The following is a 13,873-nucleotide window of genomic DNA, read 5'->3' on the forward strand; positions in this document are numbered from 1 at the left end:
CAACTACAAACCATTTTAGACAGGAATCCGAGCTCATTTTGGCTATATCTGTCAACAAGTTCCTACTTGGGCTCCAAAAATCGATTAGATTTCTCGTTTGAGTTTGGATTGGAAAAATTCCAAAACTATAATTAAGTATGAACGTTGGTTCATAAAAATCTTCTTTTCTTTTTGATTTTTTTCACTGTTAGAAACACCTGCAAACGAATTCTTCTACATATCTCAACTCTACACTACCCTTTTTTCTCGGTGCATTGAAAATCTGGGAGAACTACAAATAATTACAAACAATTTTAGACAGAAATCCGAGCTCATTTTGGCTATAGTTGTTAACAAGTTCCTACTTGGGCTCCTAAAATCGATCAGATGCTCATTTGAGTTCGGATTGGGAAAATTCTAAAACTACAATCAAGTATGAACGTTGGTTTATAAGGTTCTTAATTTTTTTCACTGTTAGAAACAACTACAAACAAATCCGTCTACATATATCAACTGTCTGCCACCCCGTTTTCTCGGTGCATTGGAAATTTGTGAGCACTACAAACAACTACAAATGATTTTAGACAGGAATCCGAGCTCATTCTGGCTATAGCTTTCAATCAGTTCCTACTTGGTCTCCAAAAATCGATTGGACGCTCATTTGATTTCCGATTGCGAAAATTCCAAAACTACAATCAACTACAAACGATTGCAGATAAGAATCCCACGTCATTTCAAATACAACTATGAAATAGTTCCTAACTGTTAAAAAAAATCGATTGAACACTTATTACCATTCCGATCGTGAAATTTCTAGAACTACAATCAACTACAAACGATTGCAGACGAGAATCCAATGTCACTCCAGCTCTAACTATGGAATAGTTCCTAACTGTATTTCAAAAACGAATTGGACGCTCAATTTCAAACTACAAACTAGAAAAACGTTACTACTATCACGCGTAGCTCAAAATCTATCAATTATGAAATTTTGGTTCAAATCCAAGCAAGTGGGGTGCCCACTTCACGGAGCTCAAAAATACTACAAATCGAGGGCTTTCAGATAAACCAGAAACCTTTCCGATAAATTGTTAAATAATAGTATTATTAACAATTGAATATTATAAAAGAATGAAGAAAATCTGTTATCACTAGAATTACATTTCCGGTCAAAAAATAGACTCAAAAACAAATTTTGTAAAATTTGTCAATAAACAAGGCCAATAGACAAAAATTGTCACTTGTAGTACCACAAGGGTGCCGTAAGGAATCGATTGAGCCATGGTGAAAATCCACTCGAAAATATACTCAAAAACGAACGATTTATTGTCAAAAATACCGGAAATAATAATAGAAATTCAAAAAATGTAAAAATTCAATGTATTACAGCATATGTAAAGTATCTCAGTCTTGGGGATGAACCACATGCAATACGCAAGGGAGCCGTTGACGCGCTCCCCACTTATTCAGTCAGAGAGCTCTACGTTCAACGCGGCATCCCCACTCACTCCCACTACTGCGCTACTGATGCGCCAACGATCGATTCCGCACACACCGATAGTCCATACGCCAGGGCCATTTCTGTGTCCATTGACATTTTTCGTTTTCCCCATTGCGTTTTATGGTTGGACTTTATGTTTTCGGGGTCGCTGATCACGAATATGATAACCGTTTTTGCGAAATCACGGACCGTCTATTTGTTTATAACAATTTAATTGTTTAAAACGCCCTGTCGCAAAAACGGTTTAAGATAGAAAAAAATGTTTCAAACAAAGAATGTTCCTCATATCAAAAGGAACATTTTTTGTCATATGACTTGGTTCCCTAACTCTTATCGTTGAAGAGTTATTGTGCGTGGGAGTAACTCAGGCGGTGCGCGACCACTTTGGCGCAACGGAAGCGCGCTTCAGGGCGGATTATAGCGAATCGGTCAAAGATAGGGCAAAATAGTTCAAATCAAAAAAATTTGTTATTAAAAAATGCATCAATCAAGTATGATACTCTTCACACTATCTCCAGTAGTTAATGAGATATTCGCGTTCATGTGCACGGTGGCGGGTCAAATGAATCGTCCGTTTCGCATTCAACCGTAATTATCTCATTAACCATTGGTGACAGAGACAAATATTTCATCACCAAATAGATGCATCACAAAATAACAAACATCTTTTGTTCGAAATATTTGTCTCTATCTTCATTAGCTTGAGAGATATTTTAAGAGAGTCAGACTCCGACTACGCAGTCCGTTTACTTGAGTTCCACATGCACTCTCGAGCGCCCGGTCGACGACGAGTGTGGACACAGTCTTCTTCGAATTGGCAAACAAAAGCCTTATCTATATGTTTTGATTCTGGACCTTTTCAATGAATTCAGTCACATGGGATTGGATGAAGAGAGATTTGGATATGCCTTCGTTGAAGACGACTTAATCCCTAGGCGCATTTCTGAACTCATTCCACCTGCACATCAGCTAGTACCCAATTGCACATGTACAAGTTGTGTCAAAGCAACTTGCATGTGCTTTTTACATAAAGTGTCCTGTTGTTCTTTTTGCACCTGTCAAGATCAGAAAAAGTGCAGAAATCCATATAAATAGAGTTCTCATATCCAACAATTCCTGTTGTTTCCATTAAAAGTGGTTCGGAATGAAAAAAAAAAAATTGTCAGTTCGAAAATGATTTTCCTCCCCAGAAAATGAAGATAGAGAAAAATATTTCGAACAAAAGATGTTTGTTATTTTATGGTGCATCTATTTGGTAATGAAACATTTTTCTCTGTCACCAATGGTTAATGAGATAAATACGGTTAAATGTGAAACGGACGACTCATTTGACCCGTCACCGTGCAGATGAACGAGAATGTCTCATTAACTACTGGAGATAGAGTGAAGAGTCTCATAACTTAATTGATGCATTTTTTAATAAAAAAATTTTTTGATTTGAACTATTTTGCCCTATCTTTGACCGATTCGCTATAATCCGCCCTGAAGCGCGCTTCCGTTGCGCCAAAGTGGTCGCGCACCGTCTGAGTTACTCCCACGCACAATAACTCTTCAACGATAAGAGTTAGGGAACCAAGTCATATGACAAAAAATGTTCCCTTTAATGTCGGGAATATTCTTTGTTTGAAACATTTTTTTCTATCTCAAACCGTTTTTGCGACAGAGCGTTTTAAACCATTAAATTGTTATGAACAAATAGACGGCCTGTGATTTCGCAAAAATGGTTATCATATTCGTGATCAGCGACCCCGAAAACATAAAATCCAACCATAAAACGCAATGAGGAAAACTAAAAATGTCAAGGGACACAGAAATGGCCTTGGCGTATGGATTACGAGTCGAGGTACCTCCAGTCGCAGTGGCCTACGGTCAGTTCAGCTCCAGCGCTCGAAGTAGCCGGTCATAGCTCAAGAAGAGCTCCGCGAAGTGAAATAAATTCAGTAAAGTGTTTTTCGGACTTAAAAAATTCGCGAGTTTGTGGACTTGGTGAAATTTTCTTAGTGTCCCCGTCGGGACTTGGAAGAATTTTTACAAGTGTTGTGTACTCTGGACTTAGAATTATTTACCTTGATTTGTCCCCTCTGGACTTAGAATTATTTCTCGATCCAAACTTAGAATTTTTCTGTCACTTCAACATCTAATTTCGAACTTCCCATTCACCAAATAATTACTAAAATTAATTCAGGAGTTTCATCAAGTCCACAACGCCTTAATAAACAAATTTAATCCGATAATCCGTTGAATACCCGGCGGTGCCTGAACTGACTAGGAAACTCGGCTTAAAAATCAAATAAAAATTTGAAATTAAAAAATCAATTCAAACATATTTTGTGATCGTGAAGTGAATTAAAGTGCGAATACCCTAATAAATAAATTCTGAGAATTTTGTCGAGACGATCTGAAAATACTTTGAACATTGGTTCGGTGTTTTTAGTGACCCCCACAAGAATCCTCACAATACAGTTCATACTTTTTACCAGTAGATCAATTCTGAGGATTTTACCGAGATGATCTGAAAATGCTTTCAACTATGGTTCGGTGTTTTCAGTGACCCCCACGAGAATCCTCAAAATTAGCTTACATTTTAAATTCATGAAGCTAATTCGAGAATTGTACCGAAACGATCTGAAAATGCTTTGAACTTTGGTTCGGTGTTTTTAGTGACGCCCACGAGAATTCTCGCAATACAATTCATATTTTATTTTCCGCAAAACTTAAATTTAAAATTCGAATATTTCAGTGATCCTAACCAGGTCAGCTCCAGCGCTGGAAGTAGCCGGTCATAGCTCAAGAAGAGCTCCGCGAAGTGAAATAAATTCGTCCTTGAATATCCAGAGCTATTCTCAGTGAAAAGGAAAAGCAATTACAAACTGAAAAGTGAAAATTTATTCAAATAAACTGAAACCAGTGATCTAGTGAGCTTTTGTTCAATCGTTGCCTGCCGTCGGAAGCGAGCCGTTGTCACCCATCGGACGAGTTATCCCACAGAGATCCTGCTGTTAGAAGCGTACCTCTGTTACCCGACGGACAACTCTTGGTACCTTTTGACCCAGCCCTTGCAGATCGAGACTCTTTGAGACAACAACGCAGAGTCATTAACTAGCAGAGGTGAGTAAAATGAAGACAACAGTTTATTTCTCTTGTCCCGGAGATCATTTGATACTCCAAAAGCAGAGACATTTATTCCCGGATCAATAACGAACACGAATGAAGGATGGCTTTTCAACCTAGTTACGGCAAGTCAAAGGGTAATCGACTACCACTCAACGATTATTTCTTAAAAATTCGGCTTCCAACTTCTCTTGTTTGTTCAAATTTTAATCAATAAAATAAATTTTATCATTTTATTTAATTTTATCTCAAATCAATTGGGAATACGTAACAGAGTATTTTACTTGTCTATAGCTATGATATGATGATATTTGTAATTGTTGCTGAATAGGCTCATAGGTATCGGGGATTTTTTTGACAGTTGCTCATCGTTCAATCACATCCTTCAAATATAACATCTATTGCCAGAACCAACTATTCAACTACGCCTTGGTCACGTTACCAATTTTAATGGTTTATTAGACTCTGTCAATAGAGTTACCGAAGTTCTCGCTATATCTCATAAACGCGGTTACAGAAATTCTCAAATTACTCTAAAACGAACATATTGGTAGCGGTTACCGAAATTCTCAAATTGCGCGAAACGATGATATCGGTAACGGTTACGGAAGTTGCCAGTATCATATTCATCCCCAAAGCAATATATTTTCTATGTATTTCATACGAAGACTCATTCCAACATCACATCAAGCGTTTCAAGTAATCCCGTCCAGTTTCATGCCACGATGCTGTACGAAATGTAAGATATCCAATTTTTTATTTTATATCTCTGATTTTCTGAGCCATATACAATGTTGAATCGAAGTAGCTCAGACACCGTATTTTATGAAGAGCTAACTCTGATTATGCAGATGAAATAGAATTGTGAATAATGCAGTCATTCCGATATGATTCAATATACCTACACTTCATATACCATTCAGTTCTACATCCTTACTCTAATTTCCAAACTCTTCCCTTCGATTGATTCTGAATAGTGTCACCAAATTTATCAATATGTTCCATATACAGTTACCGAAATTGTCAAATTGGTGTGGATCAATGATATTGGTAACGGTTCCAAAAATCAAAAATATCATGTCTATCTTTATAATTGACTAATTAGCTCTTGACTAATTATCCTGTCCAAAATATTTCATTACAGCAATATAATTTCCATTTTTTATAGCTCTTGATGGGCTCTACAAAAAAGGTGATGAGCAAAATTCCGACATTTCCCTTGGATTTGGAGATATTGTTCGAAAACGGTCAACTGAGCGAGAAGCTGAGCCGCAACAACGGCTCAGCCGAAGCAGTAAAACCGTTAACGCATTAACGGTTTTAGTGCTTCGCCACTGAATTTCGTACAGACAAAATCAAGAAATGGTATGAATGGAACATTAGCTGATGGGAACAATTTGGGAAAATCAGGAGAAGCAACTATTCTTAAGACATTTTTCATTTGCAGTTGATGTTGAGAACTTTCCAGTGATAGAAAGAGGATATCAACCAATGCTGAATCAAAGAATGAAAGAAGGAAATCTTGAAAATAAGTTCCAATGTAGTCCAATAAGTTCCAAATAATCATTTTGAAAATCATGGCTTTCGTTTCCGGTGATATGAAAGTTTAGGCAAGATGCAATAAATAAAAGAATGATATGGAAAGAGATTCTCAAATGTGGATTTTCAAATATCTTTTCTTCCTCGGATGCTTTCAATGATTTTTCTTTCGCTGACAGTTGAATCTGTCATGGGGAAACTTCTCAACATCAATTACAAACGAAAAATATCTTAAGGATAGTCGGTTATCCTCATTCCTCCCAATTTCCCCCATCAGTTGATGTCCCATTCATACCATTTATTGCGTTTTTATGTACAAAGTTCAGTGGCGAAGCGGTAAACCATCAAGTCGGCTTAGTTTCTCGCTCAGTTAATGTTTTTCGAACAATATCTTCAAATCTAAAGGGAGTGTCGAAATTTTGCTCATGACCTTTCTTGTAGAGCCAATCAAGAGCTATAAAAAAACTATAAGCAAAATTTTGCTATCTCTCGTCGATTTCAAGATATTGATCGAAAACTGATAGCATGATTTGTTTCTTCTTTACCCAATTAATTTTACCACTCCAAGAAAATCATACATTTTTTCTATTTCATGAATAAAATATTCCCATATTTTTTCAAAGAAAAAAAAAGTGAAAATCGGTGAAAAAAATTATTTTCCAAGAAAATTCCGGTTTAATGGATTCTAATAGTGTAATGGCCCCAAAAATAAGATATTGAATTTCGATGATTTAGCCACGTTTCATGACCTTTTGAATCATCCTGAACCGTTTTCGAAGAAATGTTGGTGTGTGTGTGTGTATATGCATTGTTACGAATTCTCACTAGATCGGACAAAAAAAATGGGGATTTAATTTTCCGACGGATGAATTTTTCGATTCATTAAAGTACACTGTCGCGGTACGAATTTTTCATTTTAGGGAAGCCTAAAGTAAGCGAAATTCGTCGAGCGGTAGCCGAAAATCACTAATCTTGTCGAAACTAGGTTCACAAAATTCATACCCGCACTATCACGCTTTCCGAATTTTCCGCGAGAACCGAACAATTTATTTTCAAAAGACTCTAATTTTTGGAGTATCAACCGACCTCCGGGGTAGAGAAAATAATAGTTTTTATCACTAGACTCACCCTTAATTTTTCGTGACCGGTCTGGCAACAAAACAAAGAATGTACACCGGATCAGTTGTAACCTCTCGGATGATAGAGGTGATCTGGGCCGTCGGAAAAACTCCAGCTTTCCTCTGACAGGCTGGGTAACGTCCTTTTGCTACACACCCACACGTTCAGTTCCTCTCCTTTTTTTTGTTTGGTAAGTTTTCAGTTCTTCAGTATATTCACTTTCAAATTGTTTTGATTTAATTCACGGGAGCTCTTCGGAGCTTATGACCGGCGATTTCAAGAGTTGGCGTTGAACTGACTGTTCGCTCCGGCGTCGGGAGGTACATCGACTGAAGAAACGTGGCGCACGGGGTGTCTCTGGCGCGCAAGAGTGGGAGTACTGCGTTGAGCGGGCGGACTTGCTGCCTAACAGTGGAGATCACGCGTTGAGTGTACCCCTATGTATTATGTATGGCATATGGTCTAATGCTGTGGCACCCACTATTCCTTTGCAAATTCGATTTTACATTTCATTTTAACATTTTTTCGAATTTTAAAATTGTTTACGCCATTTTACATAATAAATAATTAAGTTTTTGGGGAAATTTCAAGTTTGATTGTCACTATGGCTTCAACGTTTCCTTATGGTGCCCTTATGGTGGTACTGTAAGTGTCTATTTTTGTCTATAGACAATGTTTTTTGACATTTTTGACGAAATTCATTTGTGAACCGATGTTGATACCAGGAATAAGATTCTGATGAAAAACATTTATTTTTTATTTTTTATAACATTTTAATTGTTGATAACCATGTTATTTGTTAATTTAGGCGAATGCCTCCTAGTGTGTCTGAAAAATCTTGAGTTATCATTCTTCCACACAGAATTTCAGATTTTTATCTCTGCAATCTTCGGAGATCTTCGCAATTAAGGATTTAAACTTGAAAATATGTCTATTAGCTTTTTACGCCATGTTTTATAACTTTAAAAATTCCAATTATCGCTGGTTGTATTGAGAATTTAGTGAACTATTTTTCGGTAATTTTTGTTTTTGAATATGTATGTTTGTTTACAAGTTATTAGCAATTAAATGTTAAAAGTGTCTAATGACCTAATAGTTGAAATTTTTTTATTTCAACTGTTTCGATATTTTCCTTCATATTCCTATTCTCTGCACTGAACTCAATTTATTTCATATTTTTCCTGAATTTTCCATCGTAATTGACATGTCAATAGATAACAGAGTTGTCTTTTGACCTTTTGAATATTTTCTTTCATAACTTTGTAGCTCTTGATTTATAGTAAATTTTTCATCTTAAACTTTTTTCGATATTTCCCATAGGAAAGTCTGTAAAAATTCCAAAAATTTAATCTATTACACGGATACACGCTTTCGTATGAGCGTGTGTGAATTTTTTAAAAATCCATAACTTTTTCGTTTATGAATATTAAGGAAAATTTCGAATGATTCTGATTTTTACCAATGTTTTCGGTATGTTTTATATCTTTTGTTTTATAACAATTGAATTTGTTTATTGATTTTCATTTGTTTTTAATGGCGGATCTTATAGTCCGTATTTTATAGAGCAACTTTTGTCCCACGAATTTTTCTCCATCTCTATTACAGATGGCGCTACCAATTTTCAAAGTTCACGGGCACACGGATACAGATGCGTTTGAGTACGCGAGTGTAGATTTTCAAAAATTCATATCTTCGCTGCTTACAGAGATTAAGGAACAATTCATAGCGGTTCTGATGGAGGGTTTAAAGATCTCCATTTCATGATTTTTCANTAGGGAAGCCTAAAGTAAGCGAAATTCGTCGAGCGGTAGCCGAAAATCACTAATCTTGTCGAAACTAGGTTCACAAAATTCATACCCGCACTATCACACTTTCCGAATTTTCCGCGAGAACCGAACAATTTATTTTCAAAAGACTCTAATTTTTGGAGTATCAACCGACCTCCGGGGTAGAGAAAATAATAGTTTTTATCACTAGACTCACCCTTAATTTTTCGTGACCGGTCTGGCAACAAAACAAAGAATGTACACCGGATCAGTTGTAACCTCTCGGATGATAGAGGTNATTTTTCAAGGTAATTTTCATATAATTTGTTAATAACAATTGATTTTGTTCATGAATTTTTGCAATTTTTGTTAGTGGATCTTGTAGCCCGGACTTTACTGAGCATCTTTTGTTTCAAGTATTTTGTTCTATCTGTCATATAAATGGTGCTATAAATTTATTAATTTTTAACAGACACGGACACATGTTTGAGTTGTTTAGTGCATTTCTTTGATAATTCATATCTTTTTTGTTTATGAAGATTAAGAAGCCGTTCACGGCTTATTGTTTAAGGATAACAAGGCCTTCCTTTCATGATTTTATCTGATTTTTATGACAATTTTTCATATATTTTGTTTATAACAATTATGTTTGTTAAATTATTTTTTAAATCTTTTACTAACGAAAATGATAGTCCAGATTTGATGGAACATTTTTCATTCCAAGAATTTTTCTCGATCTTCAGCCCAGATGGCGCTATAAATTTTCAAAGTTTCGGATACACACAGATATATGAATTTGAATGCTTGCGTGTATCGATTTTCGAAAATTCAGAGTGTTTTTGTTTACAAGGATCAAGGAATGATTTTTGGTAGATATTTTTGTTATTATGGACTCTTAATTTGCAAATTATTTTGAGAATTCTTCATCAACAATTTCTGCTCNGGCCGTCGGAAAAACTCCAGCTTTCCTCTGACAGGCTGGGTAACGTCCTTTTGCTACACACCCACACGTTCAGTTCCTCTCCTTTTTTTTGTTTGGTAAGTTTTCAGTTCTTCAGTATATTCACTTTCAAATTGTTTTGATTTAATTCACGGNTTTGTTTACAAGGATCAAGGAATGATTTTTGGTAGATATTTTTGTTATTATGGACTCTTAATTTGCAAATTATTTTGAGAATTCTTCATCAACAATTTCTGCTCGTTTATAAACAATTATTATTTTTATTTGACTTTTTCCATCAAATAACTTCGGAATTTTAATTTTTAGATCATTTTTTGAGTTTCATGCCTTTGATGTTTCTTTTCAAAATTATAAAAATCATTTTTGAAATAAATTTTCAAGGTTTTTCATCATTATTTCAAAGTGTGATCGGAACACAAAAATTCATACTTTTCATTATTAAGTAGTGTGAAAGATAATCTTTTGAGACTATTGTGATAGTTATTTTGTACGCGTTTTGACTTATGACGTCATATTTTGTGAGACATTAAATTTTCAGTAAAATTATTGTTTTACGTGGAGAAGTTGTTTCTTTTAGTATTGTGATATTCTTTCAAGGATCTATATAAATCTACGTTATTTCAGAACTTACACATTTTTGTCTTTTTGCAGAATATTTCCAGATTTCAAGAATTTCCCTATTCAAGAGATTACGTTACTCGTCCTCGCGGCTCCTCACCTGCTCCAACACTGTTACTGAGTTTATCTTCGTCATTGATCAGCGAGCTCCTTACTGGTCCCAACTGAAAAATTAAATGTATTTTATGTATGTGCAATGACTATCAATATTTCAATAAATAATATCAGAGTGAGAAATACTGTCCCGTTCTCTATCCTAGTTTTATTCTTTTGGTCCTTCATTTTTCGCTTTCTGACTCAAATGTAAATTCCTGATGTGTTGATGTTGCAATAAATCAATAAAGTATTTTTTGTTCTTATTATTTCGTTGTTATTTCAAATTATTGAAATGAATTGTCGGAGATTGTCCGTTAGAATTGTCTAAGGCTTATAGCAGAATATTTATTTCATTAAGGACAGGAAAGTCTAGAGGCATTTTTTTTATTTACTTGCTATATTGATCGCGTGCGTGAGATTTCCAAAAAATTGACCAGAGAGACTTGCTTTGATCATTATTCATGTAAAATTGTATGAAATCTTATTATTTGAAAAATTATTTTTGTTTTGTTTTGGATAGCGTTTTTTTTTGGGAGAAACGTATGTGAATACGTAATATGACGATGGTGGGAGAGTTGTTTTTGTCTGCAAAATGACTAAAACAACTTGAAAAGTAATTGCTTGTTTTTAGAAAATTGTTGGAAAAAAAAATTCATTTTTTTTTTCGACTCTTCAAACATTGATACAAAATACATCAAACATATATGAACCTTTGTGGTATATTTGCCTGTCATTTATTATAACCTTTGAATTCTTAAGTTTGTTATTTTCAAATGATTTAATAGACGGATTTATAATACGTCACAGTATGTATATGCGTGCCTAGCTCCGTATGTGCCCGAAATTTTGTCCAACGATTTCTCAGGAACAGATGATTCGATTTTAATTTTTTTTTTCAATTGATGCGTCTTTATGAAACTTAGAACTGATTAGTTATTGTTCAAAAGCAATTGTTCATCTTAGAGAACACTCTAATTTTTTCAGAATTTTCCGAAACATCAAAAATTTTGAGTGGCCCACTAGACGAAGAATACTCCATATACAGGGTGTCCCGCAACCGACATTTTTCCTTGAAAAAGGTCTATTTAGAGAGGGTGCTTTTTTAAGTGGAAAGTTCCTCTTCCATTTTTGGATCCTAACATTTTTTTTTTGGTCTTTTTTTTATGAGACATGATCTTGCAACTAATTGACCAGAGATAACGGAATTCATTCGCGAAATAAATCAGTATGATTCACAATTACTTGTGATTGGTCTTAATTTTTACAATTATGTTGATAATTGATGAGTCATTAATTATTTGGGGCTAAATTAATTCTATTAATTCAATAATTTGAAATTTATTTGTTTTATTTACTTTATTTTTTTATTTTTTTTATTTTGGGGACCCGTTGTTGGTGGCGACGGCACTGGTTGCTTTTCGCATGCTCTCCTGCTTTTTAGTAAAGTTTTCAATTAATAAGTGGGTTTTTTATTAGACCATTTTGTCTATGAAGGAATTTTTGCCTTCTTTGTCACTTTGAATGATAAATTCGCACTTCTTTTTGCTTGCTAATTGCTTTCCCGGTGTTTTTTAATCAGGCTTGGCCGATTTGGAGGTTAGCCACATGGTTGTGGCATGGGTGCGAATTCGATACCATCGATCAATGTACACGACGACGACTCTTCCATAATCCACGATTCGACCCTGGAGGATTCAGGAGAGTCTACACTCATAGGTCTCTCCAACGATAAGGTCTCACCCAGTCCACCCCAGCTCAGTGACTCTCCATCTACAAGCACTCCACTGTCCGAAATCTCCTGGCGCAACCTGGCGTTTGGGAGTAGAGCAAGACGAACCCCCTTGCACAGGCTTCGTCTTGCTCTACTCCCAAACTCTCACATCAGGGCCCGATCAAGGAGAAAAAAAGGTATTTTAAAGCTGTTTCCAGGGATTCATTCCCCCGCAGTAACTCCATTGGCTCATTAAGCGAATATCCTAATCTTAACAAAAGGAAAAGGGCAGAGGCTGAGCAGTGTTCATCGAATCTTCAGAGCTCTCTTACAACACCCATCCCCAAGAGGCTCAATCGTTCATCCAGTATCCCTGATTACCTCCTTGATTCAACCTCGCCCATGTCCGTCATGCCCAACCCTCCCCTCTTCCTCGCAGCAGTTTCGATGTCCCTCACTCTCAACCCTCTCCCTTCCATTCCTGGTCCTGTACTTCTACCTCAGGAGGATCTATAAAAATTGCTTCACAATGGCACTGACAGACGGATTATGGACACCATTCTACGCAAAATGAATGAGCTGTGCATGCAAGGTAATGCCAGAATGGACGCCCTTGGAGCTTATCAGACAGCAACTAGAGGAATTTAAGGCGATTGTAATCAAGAAAATGAATGGGCTACGCAGCAAATCGCGGCAATATCTGGTGAGATCACCTCCCTGGAAGCAGAGCTAGAGATATTCCACGCAAATTATGCGATGTCAAAATCCTGGGCTGACAGAATCGTCAAATTAGAGCAAAGTGGGGGGAACGCTGAGGTTGAGTCCCTCAAACGAGAGTTCAATTAACTAAACCGCAAGCTCGATATCCGGAAAAGGTCGCTCAGGGCCAACAACTTGGCTGTCAAAGGACTCAAGTATGATCCTTCAGACCCCAAGCCAGCAGTTGTGAAATTCTTCTCAGAGTACTTCCAACCTCAGAATGTTATTCTAGAGGCCAGAGAGGTGGGCTCCAACTTCAAATTTCTCATTGTCAGACTTATTATCAATCAGGAGACCAGAGACAGAGTTATGAAGGAAAAGCACAAACTAGCCAAGCATCGAGACCTCAAGGTTTTTGTAGACCCGGATCTCACCCCCCAGGAACAGAAGATTTATGCCTCTATCAGAGCTACTGCTAAGGAGCTGAGGGGCAAGGGCCACAAGGTGAGACAAGGTTACAGCAGGCTGCTAGTGGATGGTGTGGGTTGGCAATGGAATCATGCTGCTGGGAAACTGGTGAAGAGCAGCCAGCCCATTCCTCTCCCGAGTGGCGTCTTCCCCTTCAACCCTTCTACAACTTCGTCTGCAAAAAACTAATTACGCTAAGTATTAGGGGAGGTTGGGGTAAAATGGACACTTTTGACTTTTTTTAAAATGTTAATGAGGGGCTGAAATGTTGATGAAATTTAATAATTTTCCTTTCAATACAAAGA

General features: G+C 36.4%; 1 long non-coding RNA gene across 2 annotated transcripts in view; it reads left to right on the top strand.

Annotated features, from left to right (window-relative positions):
* Positions 1-9,017, top strand: part of LOC107037470 — a 37,981-nt gene extending 28,964 nt beyond the window's left edge. The window contains exons 1-4 of one of the 2 annotated variants that reach the window (XR_001460844.1): positions 3,368-3,831; positions 4,221-4,588; positions 7,297-7,673; positions 8,855-9,017. This is a non-coding gene — a long non-coding RNA (uncharacterized LOC107037470). Of the gene's footprint in view, positions 1-3,367; positions 3,832-4,220; positions 4,589-7,296; positions 7,674-8,854 lie in introns of those variants that run through there. The other variant, XR_001460843.1, reaches the window with a different exon arrangement.
* Positions 9,018-13,873: the final 4,856 nt, after the last annotated feature.

The sequence above is a fragment of the Diachasma alloeum genome, unplaced genomic scaffold (assembly GCF_001412515.2).
Source record: "Diachasma alloeum isolate Michigan unplaced genomic scaffold, Dall2.0 Dall_scaffold_00243, whole genome shotgun sequence".
In the NCBI taxonomy this organism is placed as follows: Eukaryota; Metazoa; Arthropoda; class Insecta; order Hymenoptera; family Braconidae; genus Diachasma; species Diachasma alloeum.